Source organism: Bufo bufo, chromosome 5 (genome assembly GCF_905171765.1).
Source record: "Bufo bufo chromosome 5, aBufBuf1.1, whole genome shotgun sequence".
Lineage (NCBI taxonomy): Eukaryota > Metazoa > Chordata > Amphibia > Anura > Bufonidae > Bufo > Bufo bufo.
In genome coordinates this window covers 543,150,713-543,170,981 of record NC_053393.1, presented here as the reverse complement: position 1 = coordinate 543,170,981, position 20,269 = coordinate 543,150,713, and positions in this window count along the sequence as shown.

The following is a 20,269-nucleotide window of genomic DNA, read 5'->3' as shown; positions in this document are numbered from 1 at the left end:
CTTCTCCAGAGGCTGAGTCCACACCGGCTTCCCCAGCAGAAGAGCTGGCATCTGGGCAGAGCGCAGTCGGCCTCTGCCCTCCCCTATCCTCTTCTCCAGAGGCTGACTTTCCACAGGCTACCCCAGCGGAAGCGCTGGCATCTGGGCAGAGCGCAGTCGGCCTCTGCTCTTCCCTATCCTCTTCTCCAGAGGCTGAATTTCCACAGGCTACCCCAGCGGAAGAGCTGGCATTTGGGCAGAGCGCAGTCGGCCTCTGCCCTCCCCTATCCTCTTCTCCAGAGGCTGACTTTCCACAGGCTACCCCAGCGGCAGAGCTGGCATCTGGGCAGAGCGCAGTCGGCCTCTGCCCTCCTCTCTCCTCTTCTCCAGAGGCTGAATTTCCACAGGCTACCCCAGCGGCAGAGCTGGCATCTGGGCAGAGCGCAGTCGGCCTCTGCCCTCTTCTCTCCTCTTCTCCAGAGGCTGAATTTCCACAGGCTACCCCAGCGGAAGAGCTGGCATCGGGGCAGAGCGCAGTCGGCCTCTGCCCACCAGGTACCTACAGCTCCAAGCTAGAGAGCAACAAGGAAGCAAGGAGTAGCAGATGCCCACTCAACAGCTGGGGACATACAGAACAGAGCCAGGCCCCAAGATTCAACAGGTCCCGTATTGGGTTGTGGTTGGACTGCCAGACTAACTCAGGTACTGACCGTGAGGTCAGGTATCTGGTTAGTCTTCCCTGGGAGGGGGAGATGTGTGGCGAAACCAACCTCGCCACTAGGTGTTGGAGAGGCCTGTTTACCAGCCTCTTGCCTCAGGATTATGGCCCATACTAACTTTAAAGGAGAAGACAGACCGGCCGCACAGCTGTCTTTGGAATTGCATTTTGTTATGTGAGGGTACCCAGATAGCTAATTTTATTGTATTTGTGTATTCTGAGTGCCATTCACCTAATGATATGCACTCAGACTTGAGCTATCTGGGATATGTTAAATGTCTGTGTTTGCTGTGGGGGTGTGACATTGTGTGTTTGGGTGGTGATTTCTGTCCTGTTGTCTCCACATGTGTATTGGCGATTTCCCTTTGTCCTGAGAGATAATTGAATTGCTCCTCGGGTGTCTCCAGGGCAGAGAGGAGGAAACCATGATGCATTGTGGGGATGTGTTGTGTCTGTGTATCCTGAGTTGCTACGTATCTGTCCTGTGTCACAGTCTTCCTTCTGGTCCCCTAGGGGCGTGTCCACCAGATGGGGACCTGCATAAATATGGGTGGGTAGCCCTCAATAAAGAGTGCCTGTTTTATCCTTCATCATGTTGAGGCTGGTGTTTGGGTAACTGATCGACACTGGGGGATTGCTATACGCTGGGAGATTTGCTATACTCCCCTGGCTATAACTACTAGCTCTTTTAAGAGCTGTTCCTGCTCTCTGGTTTTAGGAGAGGTTCACCCACTGGAGCCTGGAGCCTTGTCGTAGGTCCAGGGTGGGTAGGAGATGGTGAGACCTCAACCAAGCTTCGGCGGTTCGTGGGGTCTGCAGTGCGTACGGTGTCAAGTGGAGTGCTTGGAGTCCTCGGAAAGCACTAGGAGCACCTATCAACAGAGGTACCCGGTCGGGGTGCTAGGCGTTCCGTTACAATAATAATAGCAAATATTATCGCATTGCGATTACACATTAGCACTGCTAGATTCCATATTCGTTAACTTCGTTAATTCTAGCAAGCTGACCCATTCCATTAGAGACCCAGCAGCAGCTACAAGTTAAAATCGCAATGCAATTAATATAATTTGAATTAATCGCATTGCGATTTCAACTTAGACCTGGTTTACTAAATTATTTTAAATTAGCGAGGATGACGAATATATTTATTAGTCAAAACAAAATATTCTCCATCTTCGCTAATTCAAGAAAGCCAACCATTGTAAACAAGGTACAAGTTAAAATCGTAATGCGATTTATTCAAGTTATATTATTCGCATTGCGATTGCAACTTGATTCTCACATCCGACAGTACATTGTAGCATGGAGGCGTTCCCATGGTGATGGGGACGCTCCATGCGCACGGGAAGTAGATAGAGGCGGCAACGGGCACTGACTTGAGCGGGCAGGGAGCAGGGAATCCTCTCTTAAAAGTACTGCTTTTGGACAAAGCTAGGGTAACAATAAAAAAAAAAAAAAAAAAAAGAATATTCGAAATAACAAATATATAGCACTATATTCGAAATATTCGCGAATTAGCAAAGTGCCGATATTCGCTTAAAAATTCGATATTAGAATAGCAAATTTTAATCGCGAATATCGGCACTTCGAGAACTTGCGAATATTTAGAATATAGCGCTATATATTCGTAAAATCGAATATTCGTTTTTTTCACAGTACACATCAGGTGATCAACCCTCCTTTCTTCTAGCTTGTGGGTCAATGAGAAGGCTTTGTCACAGCTTAGCAACATCCCTAGCAACCAATAGAAAAGTTACCTACCCCTTACTATTGCCAAAAATTTGCAAGTGCAAATATATTGGAGCACTCTATCTGCATATAAAGATATTGTAATGTTCTGCCGTGCCAACCATTTTCTCCAGTCTCAGGAACCTTATACCAGCTTGAAAAATGTAGCCAAAGTGACCCACGCCTGTATTGTGCGCGCATTACGTGAATATTACATTGCAAATTTTCACAATCAAGAATATAATCTCGAATTAGCAAATATATGATGAATATTCTACAAAATATTCGCAAAATATCGCGAATTCGAATATTGCCCCTGCCGCTCATCACTACTTGCTACCTGGAAAGAAATCTTGCGGGGGTCTCAGCTCTCTAGGACGTACCGTTCCTGAGATTCCCAAAAAACGACCTGCATTAGCCAATACAAGTCTGCAAGTCTTTCTCTTCATAGCCAATAGAAGCTCGAAGGTCCTTAGTCTCCACATGCAAACAGTTTTACTCCAGGTTTGCATTAACAACTCAGCCATTTTTCTTCACTGCTGTAGGTCAGCTTTAGGCTAGGGCTGCACGACACATAGGGCACAACTACACTGCTGCATGGATCCATCTTGGATGGATTTTTTGCGACTGTTGTGTCGCAGTTGCAGCATGTCGCAACTCTATAGCCTAGCTATCATTATAAAAATTGTTGTGCGACATTGGTCGTCATGTAGCCCTAGCCTTAAAGAGGCAGGGCGATGTGGAGGTCACTGTTAATGGAGCAGGGGTCACTATTAAAGGGGCAGCTGCTGTGGAGGTCACTGTAAATGGGGAAGGGGCCACTATTAAAGGGGCAGGCCGCTATGGAGATCACTCTTAAAGGGGTGGGCACTGTGGAGTTCACTGTTAAGGGAGCATGCACTTTAGAGGTCACTGTTAAAGGGGCGGCACTGTGGAGGTCACTGTTAAAGGGGCGGGCACTGTAGAGGTCAGTGTTAAAGGGGCTTTCACTGTGGAGGTCACTGTTAAAGGGGTGGGCACTGTGGAGGTCAGTGTTAAAGGGGTGTTCACTGTGGAGTTCACTGTTAAGGGGGCAGGGGCCACTATTGAAGGAGCAACTGCTGTGCAGGTCATTGTTAAAGCTGCGGGCACTGTGGAGGTCACTGTTAAGGGGGCATGCACTATACAGGTCACTGTTAAAGGGGCGGGCACTGTGGAGGTCAGTGCTAAAGGCACGTACACTTTGGAGGCCACTGTTAAGGGGCAGGCCACTGTGGAGGTCACTGTTAAAGGGGCAGGCACTGTGGAGGTCACTGTTAAGGGGGCAGGCCACTGTGGAGGTCACTGTTAATGGGGCAGGCCACTGTGGAGGTCACTGTTAAAGGGCCAGGCACTGTGGAAGTCACTGTTAAAGGGGTGGGTACTGTGGAGGTCACTGTTAAATGAGCGGGCACTGTGGAGGTTATTGTTAAAGGGGCGAGCACAGTAGGGGTCATTGTTAAAGGGGCGGGCACTGTAGGAAACACTGTTAAAGGGGCGGGCACTGTGGAGGTCACTGTTAAAGGGGCGGGCACTGTGAAGGTCACTGTTAAATGGGCGGGAACTGTGGAGGTCACTGTTAAAGGGGCGGGCACTGTGGAGGTCACTGTTAAAGGGTGGGCACTGTGGAGGCCACTGTTAAAGGGGAGGGCACTGTGGAGGTCATTGTTAAAGGGGAGGGCACTGTGGAGGTCAGTGTTAAAGGGGCGTTCACTGTGGAGGTCACTGTTAAAGAGGCGGGCATTGTGGAGGTCACTGTTAAAGGGGCGGGCACTGTAGGGGTTACTGTTAAAGGGTCGGACACTGTAGAGGTCACTGTTAAGAGGGCGGGCACTGTGGAGGTCACTGCTATGGGGGATACTGTTAATATCTTTTAACGACACATAGAAACATGCGAAGCCAGGTCCTTCTGCTAGTAGACAGATATAGTGTATCCAGAGGAGTCATTCCAAGAGGAGGATACAATGTATCCAGAGAACACATTCCTAGAGACAGGTACAGTGTATCCAAAGGATAGTTATTCATAGAGACAGATACAATGTATCCAGAGGATAGTCATTCCTAGAAACAGATACAATGTATACAGAGGAGACAGTTATAGAGACAGATACAGTGTATCCAGTGAAGAGTTATTTCTAGACACAGATACAATATATTCAGAGTATAGTCATTCCTAGAGACAGATACAATAGATCCAGAGGATAGTCATTCCTAGAAACAGATACAATGTATACAGAGGAGACATTCATAGAGACAGATACAGTGTATCCAGTGAAGAGTCACTCCTAGAGACAGATACAATATATCCAGATGATAGTCATTCTGCAATGAGCAGGATATGGGGTAACGCTGACGCCAAACTATGCAATGGCTGGGTTAGGTGTAGATGATAGTCTATGTTTTTTTATGCCAATTGCAACGTGCGCAGGGTACTATCACAGGGCCCTCCCAAGGTGTTATAACACACATCCCAGTTTAGGAATGCCAGAGTGGTGTAATAGCCTATAATGTCTCTGTAGGATAGTGGTAGTGGTGTCAATGGTGTCTCCCACCTGGGTACGGCTGGACTCCTGGCTCCTGGCTCACTTGCAATAAATTTGAGTGTGGTGGTAGGAGGATTAATAGAGGAATTTTGCAGCAGAAATGATGTCCAGACCTTTAGGTGAAGTTCAAACTTTTCTTTACTGAGGATAACTTGAATCCAAACAGAATACAGCTTTGGTCTTTGGTCCCAGCAGGTTTTGGCAATGGTTGGCAGGAATGAATCTTCTGCACTATAAATCTGGAGCTTGCAGGATAAGACGTCTGCTTAGTAGCTCTGTAACTGCAGGAATTTATCTTCTGCGCTTCTCTATATCTTGGTGGGGACTGACTAGCTGAGGAGGAATATGGCTTCTCTTAGGTCTCTGGACTTTACTCACAGATATATTCTCAGGGAATGCTTTTGACCTGGAATTCTGGAGATTGTCTGCTTGCTTGTCATCCAGCTGAGGCTGCAGGGCTCAGGCTGGGGATTTGATTAATGTCTCAGCCAAGACAAGACCCTGGCTTTCTTCCCTATGCAGGGGGACTCCTGAAGGCTATCACACAGACTTCCCCAATCGGGGTGGCTGGCACACTGACCTAACTTCCTTCTCCACCCAAGTGCAGGATGTGGGAACAGTCCACACCTCCACAGAGAGGGAGCTAAGCTGGAATAAACCATTCCAGCTTAGATATACTAAACTGTAACTAGTACCTTACTAATCTATTGCTGCCACCTGCTGGTGAACATGGAAAATTACAAGGAAATTTACATTTAATAAAGTTTTAAATGCACAGTTGTGAAGACATGAGTAAAATCATATCAGATGACAAGGTAAAGGTTCTTAACAGATAGTAGCAGGGTAGAGGCGTGTAGTAACACAACCCTGGGGTGTTACATTTCCCCTTACTTTGAGTTAAGCCGCCCTCGGCTTATGCTTAGGAGGAGAGAACAAGCTAATACAAAGTGCTGCATGTATTACACATAAAGACAAACAGACAAACACAAAACGGTTACCATGAGGTTCCTGCCCGCATGAGTAGGGTGTCCTAAGTAACAGTTTCCCTCTTAGTATAACCAGTGAACCAAAGGTCTGCACTAAGCACTCACTACCGACTGACTTTGAAGTATTGTCCACCGATACCAAAGAAAACATGGGGGTGTCTACTCTGTAATCCCACCATTATGTAGTGAAATGCCCGCAAATGGAAGGGTGGCTTTATCCTGTATTCCCTTCCCTGCACCAAAGTCAAAATATAAGACTTATAGCACCATCACTGTGGTGACTATGGGTAGCCAAAATGTCTCTATGGCTTGAGGCAACATACCTTAGGCAAAGGCACAGAAGGGGAGGTATCAGCATCCCCATGCACTTCTGGCAGTCACAGGAGAAGGGTAGAGGAATCCCATGGAACTCGTGGAAGACACCTCAGGATGGGAGCAATCCTGAACAAATAACAAACGGGACGGAGGGTTCAAAGACTCCTCTAACCATACCCGATGCAGTGGGGTTACCCGTGAAGTTGCTGGACCTGCCGGGACTTACCACTTGGTCCTACCCTGGGTACCTAGGATACATGACACCAGGAGTAGGCCATTAGTACTAAGCGTCCGCAGAGGCAGTCCGTATAAAGAGAACAGAGCTGTAAAGCAAGGCACACAAGAGTAAGGTGCTACATATCTGGCTAAATGCAAAAGTAAGTGCAATATCACAATAAGTGCATGAAGGTCACATTGCGGCTCCTAGAAAAGAATACACACAATGGGCATATGATACTTGAACGTTGCTCAACCTGTAAATATTAGTGCAAAAACTGTGTAATAATATAACAATAGAAATCAAAAAGAGCTCAGGTATACGTTTGAGTCCTTTCTTTTGGTGCAAGCTTATAACGTTGCATAACATGTAGACATATTGGAAAGACAGAGCAAAAACGTTATGCATTTATTAGTGCAATAATACGCTCAAATATTACTTGAGTCCTTTTACTTGAAGTACTTGATGTAGAATCCTCTGGAAACAGGTAAAAGTCAATTGTAATCCACAGGAACAATAAAGTTAATTGTAATCCCATGGAAGGTATAAAATTTTATATAAAAGCACATAAAACAACAGCAAAAATGAGAACCGTAGTCCCATGAGGCTCTCGAGTAACCTGAGAAAGGGGATAAAACAATGTAAAACTTGGTTGCAAAGGGTTAAAGTAGTTGGAGTGGAGTCCTCACAAACCATGTCCATCCTGGTGAAGAATAAACAAGGGCAACACACACTGAACGGCCAACAGCTCTCCACCCTTCAAGTGTAGTCCATGTTGTGGCTCCCATAAGTTATTTTTATTTTTAAAGTGAGCAGGGCATTTAGAGAAGGACATGTAGATCCTCCTCGCTGCTGGAGCTGCTGAAGCTCATCAGGGGGTGCTCTTGCCTTTGATAACTCAGCTTTGCGGCTGTAGTGGTGCACCACTGCCCTCTAGTGGTGTTTTTTGGTAATAGCTGCGTAGCCAGCCTGGGGAATACAGCCGTAACATGCTGTAAACCGGGATCCCTAGCCGGTTCAGAGGCGGATAAAACCTCCGGCTGAAGGGGTTCCGGCAGGAAAACTGAGGGTGCCTGAGGCAGCTTTCAGGGTAGGATGTATGACTGCACCCTGGGATTGAAGGTCAGGACTGAATTATTCATCTGACCCACCTGTAGCGTGGGGGGTGCGGCCAGGTCAGGGATGAGGGGCTCTGGTTCTGGCTGGGCCCGTTCCCTGAACCGCATCCTGCCGTCTGGGGTCTCCTGTAAGCAACGGACTCTCCCTGCAGAGCCTGGGTCCTCCTGCCAGGTCTCTGGTATAAGTGCAGGGGATAATGGCTTGGCGACTAGAGTCACTCCTGCGGCAAAGGGACCTTGCAGAGACCGCATCGTGGTGTGCTTCACTTGATCACCCACATACAGGCTGTGTCGGGCCTGCGGCAAGTAGGAGCACTTAACAGAGCGGCGGCCCACAAAGATCTCCGATCCAGAGTATTTGTCCTGGAGGAAGCCCACTCCTCATTTTACAGAAAACCAGAGGACTGTCCCTGTGTGTCTTGTGAGCTTAGGGTCACCGGACCAGGGGTCATCTAATACCTGCTTGACCCACTCCTGGGCATAACCGGTGATCTCTAGCGGGACCTCTGGGTTAAGGTGGCCTGGCCTGGGTCTGTCTCTTTTGGGCGATGGAGTGGAAGCTTCGGCCGCCTCCGACGCGCCAGCAAGCGTGCGGAGCGGGGCCTGTTTGGGCCTAGTGGTAGTGTCGGGACCCACCGGGCACGGCGCAGGGGCAGCTACGGTTTGGACCGAGGCCTCAGGGAGCGGGACTGCTACTACCTGATGTCGGACTGCTAATACATGATGTCGCGGCCGGGCGGCCGGTTACGGTGCTTCCTGTTGGTCATCTTGGGCGGTTGCGGCTGTCTTTAGAACGGCTGTCAACTCCTCCGAGGACGCAGCTGGATCCTAGGCCGGGACGTCGATCGCTGGCGATGACACACTTGGCGGTGCAGACACTTCCAGTATCTGGGCGGCTTGTCAGTCTTCCACTGGAGCGGGTTTAAGTACGGCGGCCATCTTAGGTGCTGCCTCTGCAGCCGCGGAGGGATCCACTGCCTCCGGGATCATGGCAAAGACAGAGGGGCTGCTCCTCTGGACCAACTGAAAAACACAGATCTCCAGTGGGTGCTTGTCGAAGACCGATTCCCCGTTGACGGTGATTTCTCCCCACTTGGGTTGTGGGAGCGCCATCTTCGGATTATAGAGCAATAAATGAAGCCATAGCTCTAATTGTAAAGAAGAACTTGAATGATCTCACAGATATTTAGTTCATCATTTCTCTACTACCTGTCCCAATAAATGCTAAGTTTTTTTTGTTTTAATACATTTTTGCATTTTGCTCATTTCAAAGCCTTTAATCTACAGGACACATGACCCAAGAGAGCGGCGAGATGAAAGAGCGCACACAACGATGAACTCGATCCATACCTTCAAAGAAATTTAACATTCATTTTGATATTTTGGGCCGAGCATTCTGGGGATTGAGAAACTTCACGTAACCCGCCCTCCTGATACAGCCTCATTAGTGCAGAGTGTTTGGAACATTCCACTCCTCATGTACACGGGGGAAGGAAAGTTCACTGACACGAAGGACGCAAGTTAAACTTTTAAGGCATGATACATAGAATAAAGTAATCTCAAATGTTTCCATGAATGTGGAGATCTCTGAGGAGACTGCGACTGTATACAGGTCATATTCTCTATAGGAGAAGGTACTTCATTCCTAATTACAAACATCTCCATAGCAAGTTAATTTTATACATACAGTACATGGTATATTAGTAATATTATCGTATATAGAAGGCAGCAGTATTATAGTAGTTATATTCTTGTACATATGGGGCAGTATTATAGTAGTTATATTCTTGTACATAGGAGGCAGTATTATAGTAGTTATATTCTTGTACATAGGAGCAGTATTATAGTAGTTATATTCTTGTACATAGGAGGCAGTATTATAGTAGTTATATTCTTGTACATAGGAGGCAGTATTTTAGAAGTTATATTCTTGTACATAGGAGCAGTATTATAGTAATATAACAAAACAATAACGAACACAGGTGCACTCTGCAGTAATACTAAATCCTCAAACTGATTTTAAAATTGAGAGATTAGTCAACATGTCCCACGGTGTAGAACATGTCTTAAGCCCGGACACCGCGACAAGGTTTCTCAAGTAGCCCGGGACCCTACACTCTCCAACCTGAGCCATATGGACAATACCAGGAGCCAGTGGGCAAATTACAGGAGCATTGGGCCGACTCACAAACAACTCACCAGTTACCTCCAGCATGTGGCCATGCCTGCAATGGGAGGAGGGAGGAGTCTGTGAGTCCCACTCAAGACTTGCTGATATGTCCCAGGCCTCACAGGTGCACCTAAATGTGACCTGTAGATGGAAAACAGGCACATTTAAATAGGAGTTTATACACCTCCAGAAATCTATATATACAAACTAAGAAGACAGGTTGGCATTAGCAGGAGGTGCTTCAAACCCACATGCAGTTGTGCATATATATAGGGGAGCAGATCCTGCATTTGTGGCCCGTTGCTAATGGCAATCCCCAGCAAAATGCATACAATGGAGGATGCCCGCAGCGAACCACAAGTACCACAATAGACATCCTACACAAGGTAACAAGTGCGGATGTAATAATTAATATAACAATATAACAAAACAATAACGAACACAGGTGCACTCTGCAGTAATACTAAATCCTCAAACTGATTTTAAAATTGAGAGATTAGTCAACATGTCCCACGGTGTAGAACATGTCTTAAGCCCGGACACCGCGACAAGGTTTCTCAAGTAGCCCGGGACCCTACACTCTCCAACCTGAGCCATATGGGCAATACCAGGAGCCAGTGGGCAAATTACAGGAGCATTGGGCCGACTCACAAACAACTCACCAGTTACCTCCAGCATGTGGCCATGCCTGCAATGGGAGGAGGGAGGAGTCTGTGAGTCCCACTCAAGACTTGCTGATATGTCCCAGGCCTCACAGGTGCACTTGCTGATATGTCCCAGGCCTCCCATTGCAGGCATGGCCACATGCTGGAGGTAACTGGTGAGTTGTTTGTGAGTCGGCCCAATGCTCCTGTAATTTGCCCACTGGCTCCTGGTATTGCCCATATGGCTCAGGTTGGAGAGTGTAGGGTCCCGGGCTACTTGAGAAACCTTGTCGCGGTGTCCGGGCTTAAGACATGTTCTACACCGTGGGACATGTTGACTAATCTCTCAATTTTAAAATCAGTTTGAGGATTTAGTATTACTGCAGAGTGCACCTGTGTTCGTTATTGTTTTGTTATATTGTTATATTAATTATTACATCCGCACTTGTTACCTTGTGTAGGATGTCTATTGTGGTACTTGTGGTTCGCTGCGGGCATCCTCCATTGTATGCATTTTGCTGGGGATTGCCATTAGCAACGGGCCACAAATGCAGGATCTGCTCCCCTATATATATGCACAACTGCATGTGGGTTTGAAGCACCTCCTGCTAATGCCAACCTGTCTTCTTAGTTTGCAGTATTATAGTAGTTATATCCTTGTACATAGGAGCAGTATATAGTAGTTATATTCTTGTACATAGGATCAGTATTATAGTAGTTATATTCTTGTACATAGGAGCAGTGTTATAGTAGTTATATTCTTGTACATAGGAGCAGTATTACAGTAGTTATATTCTTGTACATAGGAGCAGTATTATAGTAGTTATATTCTTGAACATAGGAGTAGTATTATAGTAGTTATATTCTTGTACATAGAGGCAGTATTATAGTAGTTATATTCTTGTACATAGGAGCAGTATTATAGTAGTTATATCCTTGTACATAGGATCAGTATTATAGTAGTTATATTCTTGTACATAGGAGAAGTATTATAGTAGTTATATTCTTGTACATAGGAGCAGTATTATAGTAGTTATATTCCTCTACATAGGAGCAGTATTATAGTAGTTATATTCCTCTATATAGGAGGCAGTATTATAGTAGTTATATTCTTGTACACTGGAGCAGTATTATAGTAGTTATATTCTTGTACATAGGAGCAGTATTATAGTAGTTATATTCTTGTATATAGGAGCAGTATTATAGTAGTTATATTCTTGTATGTAGGAGGCAGTATTATAATAGTTATATTCTTGCACATAGGTGTCACGACCGCTATCCCAGCAGCAGTAGTGTCGCACCAGACGGAGGGGAAGGGGGACCCTTATCTACGGATGGGAAATAGAATGGCCACCCCTGACTAACCCTCAGCTGGCACCTGTCTGCCCTGATACCCTAGACGGGGTGTGAACCCGTGCGGCGAGCAGTATGCCTAAACCCTCAGTCGCCCTAACTAGACTGGACTGGGGAAAGGCCGATGGGAGCGCTAGTCACCATCACTCACGTCTAGGAAAACAACAGGGGAAGACAGCAACAAACAACAGCAGAGATAGAATTATCCAGTCACGAGCAGAGAAGGCGATCCCAAACACGACAGTCCACGCCGGACAAGAGCTCCACAGCAACACCATCAAACGATCTCCTTCCAAGGTCAGAGTAGCACTGGTAGTAAGGACTATATCTGGCAATGACTGCAAGTGAAAGTGAAACTAATATAGTAGCTGGGAGTGGCAGACAGGACTCACCTGAGGAGGATGCCTACAAACTCCCAGTCAGGACAAAAAGGTTCACAAGGCAAAACCCAGATGACATACCCTGAACCACGGAGCAAACTCACAAGCTATCGCGAGTAGCAAGTCGCTGCGACCTTCTCCTCCCAGACCTGTCTGGATCAGTCACAGTCGTGACAATAGGAGGCAGTATTATAGTAGTTATATTCTTGTATATAGGAGGCAGTATTATAGTAGTTATATTCTTGTACATAGGAGGCAGTATTATAGTAGTTATATTCTTGTATATAAGAGGCAGTATTATACTAGTTATATTCTTGTACGTAGGAGGCAGTATTATAGTAGTTATATTCTTGTACATAGGAGCAGTATTATAGTAGTTATATTCTTGTACATAGGAACAGTACTACAGTATTTATATTCTTGTACATAGGAGGCAGTATTATAGTAGTTATATTCTTGTATATAGGAGGCAGTATTATACTAGTTATATTCTTGTACGTAGGAGGCAGTATAAGGCCTCATGCACACGACCGTTGTGTGCATCCGCGGCCGTTGTTCCGTTTTCCGTTTTTTTTCGCGGACCCATTGACTTTCAATGGGTCCGTGGAAAAATCGGAAAATGCACCGTTTGGCTTCCGCGTCCGTGATCCGTTTTTCCAGTCCGTGAAAAAAATATGACCTGTCCTATTTTTTTCAAGGACAACGGTTCACGGACCCATTCAAGTCAATGGGTCCGTGAAAAATCACGGATGCACACAAGATAGTCATCCGCGTCCGTGATCCGTGTCCGTGATCCGTGTCCGTTTTTCCTATCATTTTCAATACAAACTTGACTTAGTTTTTTTTTTCACTTTTCATGTCCGTGGATCCTCCAAAAATCAAGGAAGACCCACGGAAGAAAAAACGGACACGGATCACGGAACTACGGAACTCGTTTTTGCGGACCGCAAAAAAAAAACGTTCGTGTGCATGAGGCCTAATAGTAGTTATATTCTTGTACATAGGAACAGTACTACAGTAATTATATTCTTGTACATAGGAGGCAGTATTATAGTAGTTATATTCTTGTACATAGGAGCAGTATTATAGTAGTTATATTCTTGTACATAGGAGGCAGTATTATAGTAGTTATACTCTTGTACATAGGAGCAGTATTACAGGGAGTGCAGAATTATTAGGCAAGTTGTATTTTTGAGGATTAATTTTATTATTGAACAACAACCATGTTCTCAATGAACCCAAAAAATTCATTAATATCAAAGCTGAATATTTTTGGAAGTAGTTTTTAGTTTGTTTTTAGTTTTAGCTATTTTAGGGGGATATCTGATTGTGCAGGTGACTATTACTGTGCATAATTATTAGGAGACTTAACAAAAAACAAATATATACCCATTTCAATTATTTATTTTTACCAGTGAAACCAATATAACATCTCAACATTCACAAATATACATTTCTGACATTCAAAAACAAAACAAAAACAAATCAGTGACCAATATAGCCACCTTTCTTTGCAAGGACACTCAAAAGCCTGCCATCCATGGATTCTGTCAGTGTTTTGATCTGTTCACCATCAACATTGCGTGCAGCAGCAACCACAGCCTCCCAGACACTGTTCAGAGAGGTGTACTGTTTTCCCTCCTTGTAAATCTCACATTTGATGATGGACCACAGGTTCTCAATGGGGTTCAGATCAGGTGAACAAGGAGGCCATGTCATTAGATTTTCTTCTTTTATACCCTTTCTTGCCAGCCACGCTGTGGAGTACTTGGACGCGTGTGATGGAGCATTGTCCTGCATGAAAATCATGTTTTTCTTGAAGGATGCAGACTTCTTCCTGTACCACTGCTTGAAGAAGGTGTCTTCCAGAAACTGGCAGTAGGACTGGGAGTTGAGCTTGACTCCATCCTCAACCCGAAAAGGCCCCACAAGCTCATCTTTGATGATACCAGCCCAAACCAGTACTCCACCTCCACCTTGCTGGCGTCTGAGTCGGACTGGAGCTCTCTGCCCTTTACCAATCCAGCCACGGGCCCATCCATCTGGCCCATCAAGACTCACTCTCATTTCATCAGTCCATAAAACCTTAGAAAAATCAGTCTTGAGATATTTCTTGGCCCAGTCTTGACGTTTCAGCTTGTGTGTCTTGTTCAGTGGTGGTCGTCTTTCAGCCTTTCTTACCTTGGCCATGTCTCTGAGTATTGCACACCTTGTGCTTTTGGGCACTCCAGTGATGTTGCAGCTCTGAAATATGGCCAAACTGGTGGCAAGTGGCATCTTGGCAGCTGCACGCTTGACTTTTCTCAGTTCATGGGCAGTTATTTTGCGCCTTGGTTTTTCCACACGCTTCTTGCGACCCTGTTGACTATTTTGAATGAAACGCTTGATTGTTCGATGATCACGCTTCAGAAGCTTTGCAATTTTAAGAGTGCTGCATCCCTCTGCAAGATATCTCACTATTTTTGACTTTTCTGAGCCTGTCAAGTCCTTCTTTTGACCCATTTTGCCAAAGGAAAGGAAGTTGCCTAATAATTATGCACACCTAATATAGGGTGTTGATGTCATTAGACCACACCCCTTCTCATTACAGAGATGCACATCACCTAATATGCTTAATTGGTAGTAGGCTTTCGAGCCTATACAGCTTGGAGTAAGACAACATGCATAAAGAGGATGATGTGGTCAAAATACTCATTTGCCTAATAATTCTGCACGCAGTATTATAGTAGTTATATTCTTGTACATAGGAGCAGTATTATAGTAATTATATTCTTGTACACAGGAGGCAGTATTATAGTAGTTATATTCTTGTACATAGGGGGCAGTATTATAGTAGTTATATTCTTGTACATAGGAGGCAGTATTATAGTAGTTATATTCTTGTACATAGGAGCAGTATTATAGTAGTTATATTCTTGTACGTAGGAGGCAGTATTATAGTAGTTATATTCTTGTACATAGGAGCAGTATTATAGTAGTTATACTCTTGTACATAGGAGGCAGTATTATTGTAGTTATATTATTGTACATAGGAGCAGTATTATAGTAGTTATATTCTTGTACATAGGAGGCAGTATTATAGTAGTTGTATTCTTGTAGATAGGAGGCAGTATTATAGTAGTTATATTCTTGTACATAGGAGGCAGTATTATAGTAGTTATATTCTTGTACATAGGAGGCAGTATTATAGTAGTTATATTCTTGTACATAGGAGCAGTATTATAGTAGTTATATTCTTGTACATAGGAGCAGTATCATAGTAGTTACATTCTTGTACATTGGAGCAGTATTATAGTAGTAATATTCTTGTACATAGGAGCAGTATTATAGTAGTCATATTCTTGTACATAGCAGTATTATAGTAACTACATGTATATTCCAATACAGTACATAAGAAGCAGTATTATTTATTTTCAAAGTTTCTGAGGGATATTCTTCGGTAAATATAAGAAAATACCACAATAGGTTTCTCTAATATTTGCGTCCTTGATTTGATGAAACAGCGTCTGTTACTCAGATTTAAATATCGCCAGAAATATTTCACTGTAAATTTACATCCTTGGCACATTTCTTCATAGAGATACTTTTCAACCATTTTTTTCTTGTATCTGTTTTTAGGAAACAATTGTGTCCATCAACCCTCATGTCACATTTAATTAGTTACTCAGCTTTGTCAAGTTGGTGATCTGCCAATCTGTATAGAGATGTGTAGAGATAATGGAGGAGCAGCTTCACAGAGGGCAGCAAGAGAAAGCTGCCCATGGCAGACATGACTGCAGCCATTCAGCAGTGATGTTATTAAAACAAATTCATGTAAAATGAACTGGAATCGGGGTCTTTGTCACAGTACAATGTAGGCCAGCATAAAACTCGTGACTTTTTCCCTTTATATAGTATGCATCAATATAATTTATAAATTCCTGCTAACTACACTCAACACTAGGTAGAGCTGAAGAGCTAAATGCATACATTGTTACCATTGAGTTTAAGGTATAAACAGTTCAGATTAAGCTCCTATGCTCCCTCTTGTGGTGGCTGCAGGTAGTAGGCATTGTTCCCTCTAATCTTTTAACCCCTGTCCCTATTGGACATGCATTGAAAAGTATTCACATGGATTTCTGGGTCTGCGTCGGAAGCAAATTTGCCACAGAAATAAGTGGAACGTTACTTATTTTGGATGGAAATGCCAAGACTAGCCCCATCGAATGAATGCACAAATATGTCCGCAGCAGAAACCCTGGGGTACACTTTTAACCCAACGTGTATTTGTACTTTTGCAAACACTGTGCCCTAATGTATTTAGATTTTTTTTAAAAGGAAGCCACTTTGCACAACAGTCTTGATCAAAAATCTTGTTACCCCGTTTTGTGCACACAGCTCTCTTGCAAAATTACGACCTACAACAGACTACGACCTGGATCCTGTGTGGTCTGGTCTTGCTGTAAGGCACAGGTGACAAGCAGACCCTGCCTCTTCTGCTCTGACCCCATACTCATGTTTTCAGCCCCTCTCAGGACGCACATAGTAATTTTGCATCATTTTTGGGAACAGCTTTTGTCTTCTTTTATTTCTGAGGATTTTCTTCCTCCTGAGGATTACAATCTGCTCATTAGGGGGAGAACTGAAAGGCGTTTTCCTAGAATTGAGCTGGAAATGGGTCCTGGGTTTATTATTGCAACATTATTTTAGGATTTTGGAGTTCTTCATGTGAGAACTCAGGGAGACAATGGCAAGATGCTGATGATATCCAGCCAGTACATAAGCACTTACCTGTCCATGAACCCCAGGTTCCTGAATGGAATGCCAGAGCTGCAGTCAAAGACTGACACTTGCACAAGCAGCGTATTAGCAGAGGGAGAAGGGATTTACAGTAGATTGCATGCAAGGTTTTTGGAGAGTTGGGTGACACTTCTGGATGGGTCAGTACTCAGATAATCATCCGGTGCAAACTTTATACAGATTTTATACAGAATATTACTGCAGGGTAAATTTTAACTAGAAACTAACCAAGTCTGATAGTTACAGTATATGACTGGTATGAGTACACCGTTTTTAAAGGAGTTTTCCAAATGTTTTTTTTACTGATGACCTACCCTATATATAGGTCATCAGTATCTGATTGTGGCGGTCGAACACCCGGGACCCCCGCCAATCAGCTGTTTGAAGGCAGTGTTCCTCGCAGTGGCTCCACTGCCTTCTCCAGCTTTTCCTAGTTTCATGTGACATCACGTTCATCGGTCACATGTCCTAGGCGCAGCCCAGCCCCATAGGAGTGAATAGGGCTGGGCTGCGATACCAAGCATGGCCACTAAACAATGTACGGCGCTGTGCTCGGTGAGCAGAGAGAAGGTTGCGACATTACTACTAGAGCCGGTGCCTTCTCCAGCAGCTGATTGGCGGAGGTCCCTGGTGTCGTCCCCCCATCGATCATATACTGATGACCTATCCTGAAGATAGAACATCAGCATAACTCCAGGAAAACCCCTTTAATGATATACACTACAAGTACTGTGACTTATGTAATGGAGGTGCTGTGGTTAATACTGATACTATGGAGAACTGTGGATGTGGTTATGAAGAAAATGTGGCTGTAGTTATGGGCACAATATGGTTGTAGTTGTGGTGACATTGTGGCTGTATTTTTGGATACTGGTTGTACATAGTTATGGGGACAGTGTCACTGGATATGGGGATGGCATGGCTGTAGTTATGGGAATAGTGTGTTTATAGTTATGGGGACTGTTTGACTGTAATTTGGGGGACTGTGCGGCTGTAGTTATCGGGACAGTGAGGCTGTAGTTATTGGGACAGTGAGGCTGTAGTTATGGGGACTGTGTGGTGGTACAATAGTTATCGGGACTGTGTGGCTATGATTATGTGGACAGTGAGGTTGTAGTTATGCAGACAGTGTGGCTGTGGTTATGGACACTGGTTGTAGTTATTGGGACACTGTGGCTGTAGTTATGGGGACTGTGTGGCTGTAGTTCCTTCACCCATTCCTCCAGGGGCTGCTCTCCCAGGAAGGGCATCCGCAGGGCCACTTGCTTCTGCAATCGCTGCTCTTCCCTGGGGAGACTCTCGCCTCGCTGGTATTGTACATTATCCAGGGCCTGGTACCAGATGCCTTTCCTTAATGCATCCCGGCCATCCAGGTCTTCCTCATCGTATGCCACTGCTGGTTCCATCCTGCTGCTGTCAGGGACGCTGTACTGGGACATGCATTGCCCTCAAGTTGTAATTCCAGGGAATGATGTTTCCTGTAGCTGTCCCTCTGGCTGTAGGAACGATCCCGCCGCTTGCCACCAATTGTAACGGCATACAAGGCAATACTCCAAACTCCCGAACGGAACCTCACGAATAGCTGCTAGCAGACGAATAGGAAACGCACCCAAGCGGCTTACACTCCTAGCAATCAATCTCTAACAGCATACAGTGAATCCCCCCAAGAACGAGACGAGGCTCCGTGTTGAGGGTCAAGCAGTGGACAGCCAGAACTGTGTGTTTATTGATCTTATATAACATTGTTACACACTAGTACCACCCCCAGGGTTTTGTAAAAACAACCAATAAACACGTATAATACAGTAAAACACTCCCACACTAAATCCTCCCCTCTGCCTGTGATACAATTACCTTACACAATGGGTTGATGTAATTATCACAGGCAGGAGAATACACAATGTCTTCTGTCCTGGAGACAACCGAGGAGTAATCGCCAATACACACGTGGAGACAAAAGGACAGACATCACTACTCAAATATACAATGTCCCAACCATTAGAGTACACATACACATTTAACATATCCCCAGATGGCTTGGATCTGAGCGCTCAATATATCCAAACAGAGCTCAGATGCCACAAACACAGTCAAATCGCCATGGGGTTTAAGTTTAGCATGGGCTGATGAGAGGGCCCATAATCCTGGGGTAAGAGGCTGGCAACCAGGCTTCTCCAGCACCCAGTGGCGAGGTTGGTTTCGCCACAATAATATATTATATATTCTAAATACAGTGAACAAAAATATTAAATCAACACTTTCGGTTTTGCTCCCATTTTGCATGAGCTGAATTCAAAGATTTGAAACATTTGCTACATACACAAAAGACCCATTACTCTCAAATATTGTTCACAAATCTGTCTAAATCTGTGTTAGTGAGCACTTCTCCTTTGCCGAGATAATCCATCCCACCTCACAGGTGCGGCATATCAAGGTGCTGATTAGACAGCATGAATATTGCACAGGTGTGCCTTAGACTGCCCACAATAAAAGACCACTCTGAAATGTGCAGCTGGATCACACAGCACAATGCCACAGATGTCGCAATGTTTGAGAGGGAGCGTGCAATTGGCATGCTGACTGCAGGAATGTCTACCAGAGCTGTTGCCCGTGCAATGAATGTTCATTTCCCTACCATAAGCCGTCTCCGAAGGTTTCACAACCGGTTTCACAACCGCAGACCACGTGTAACCACACCAGCCCAGGACCTCCACATCTAGCATGTTCACCTCCATTGCGGTTTGTTTATATTTATAATTCACTACTGTGTTTCCTAATTCTTGTATTGCTGGAAGAAACACCACTGTTGGACGAAACACAACTGCCTAATACAGTACAGGGTGACCATCGCTGATCCGTTGGATGCAGTTCCACCATAGTCATAACCCCATTGTGGCTTAATTTAATTTGTAACCTTGACATTTATGAAAGTCTTGTATTTTTTATAATTTTTTCTATCCTACACACTAAACCCAGGAGATCTTATTGTTCGATTTTTCTTTGTAGGTTTTCATACCCTTACATACAGATTATTATGTTGTTAGTGTGAACTATATGCTGTTAGTGTGAACTATATCAATTCACTTGTATCTATTTGCTGACACATTATTTATATTGATTTATTGGAGTTTTTCACCCTAGGAACCACAACAAGGTTATATTACACTACGGTCACCAAACACAAAGATGTCCATTGACAAACATTCCAGTCATCAGTGATTTTACAAAATATTTTAATATTATACCGTAATTTTCCCTGACTATCCTATTTATATATGTACAATAAATATTTATTACCATATCCAAGGAATTCTCTGTATA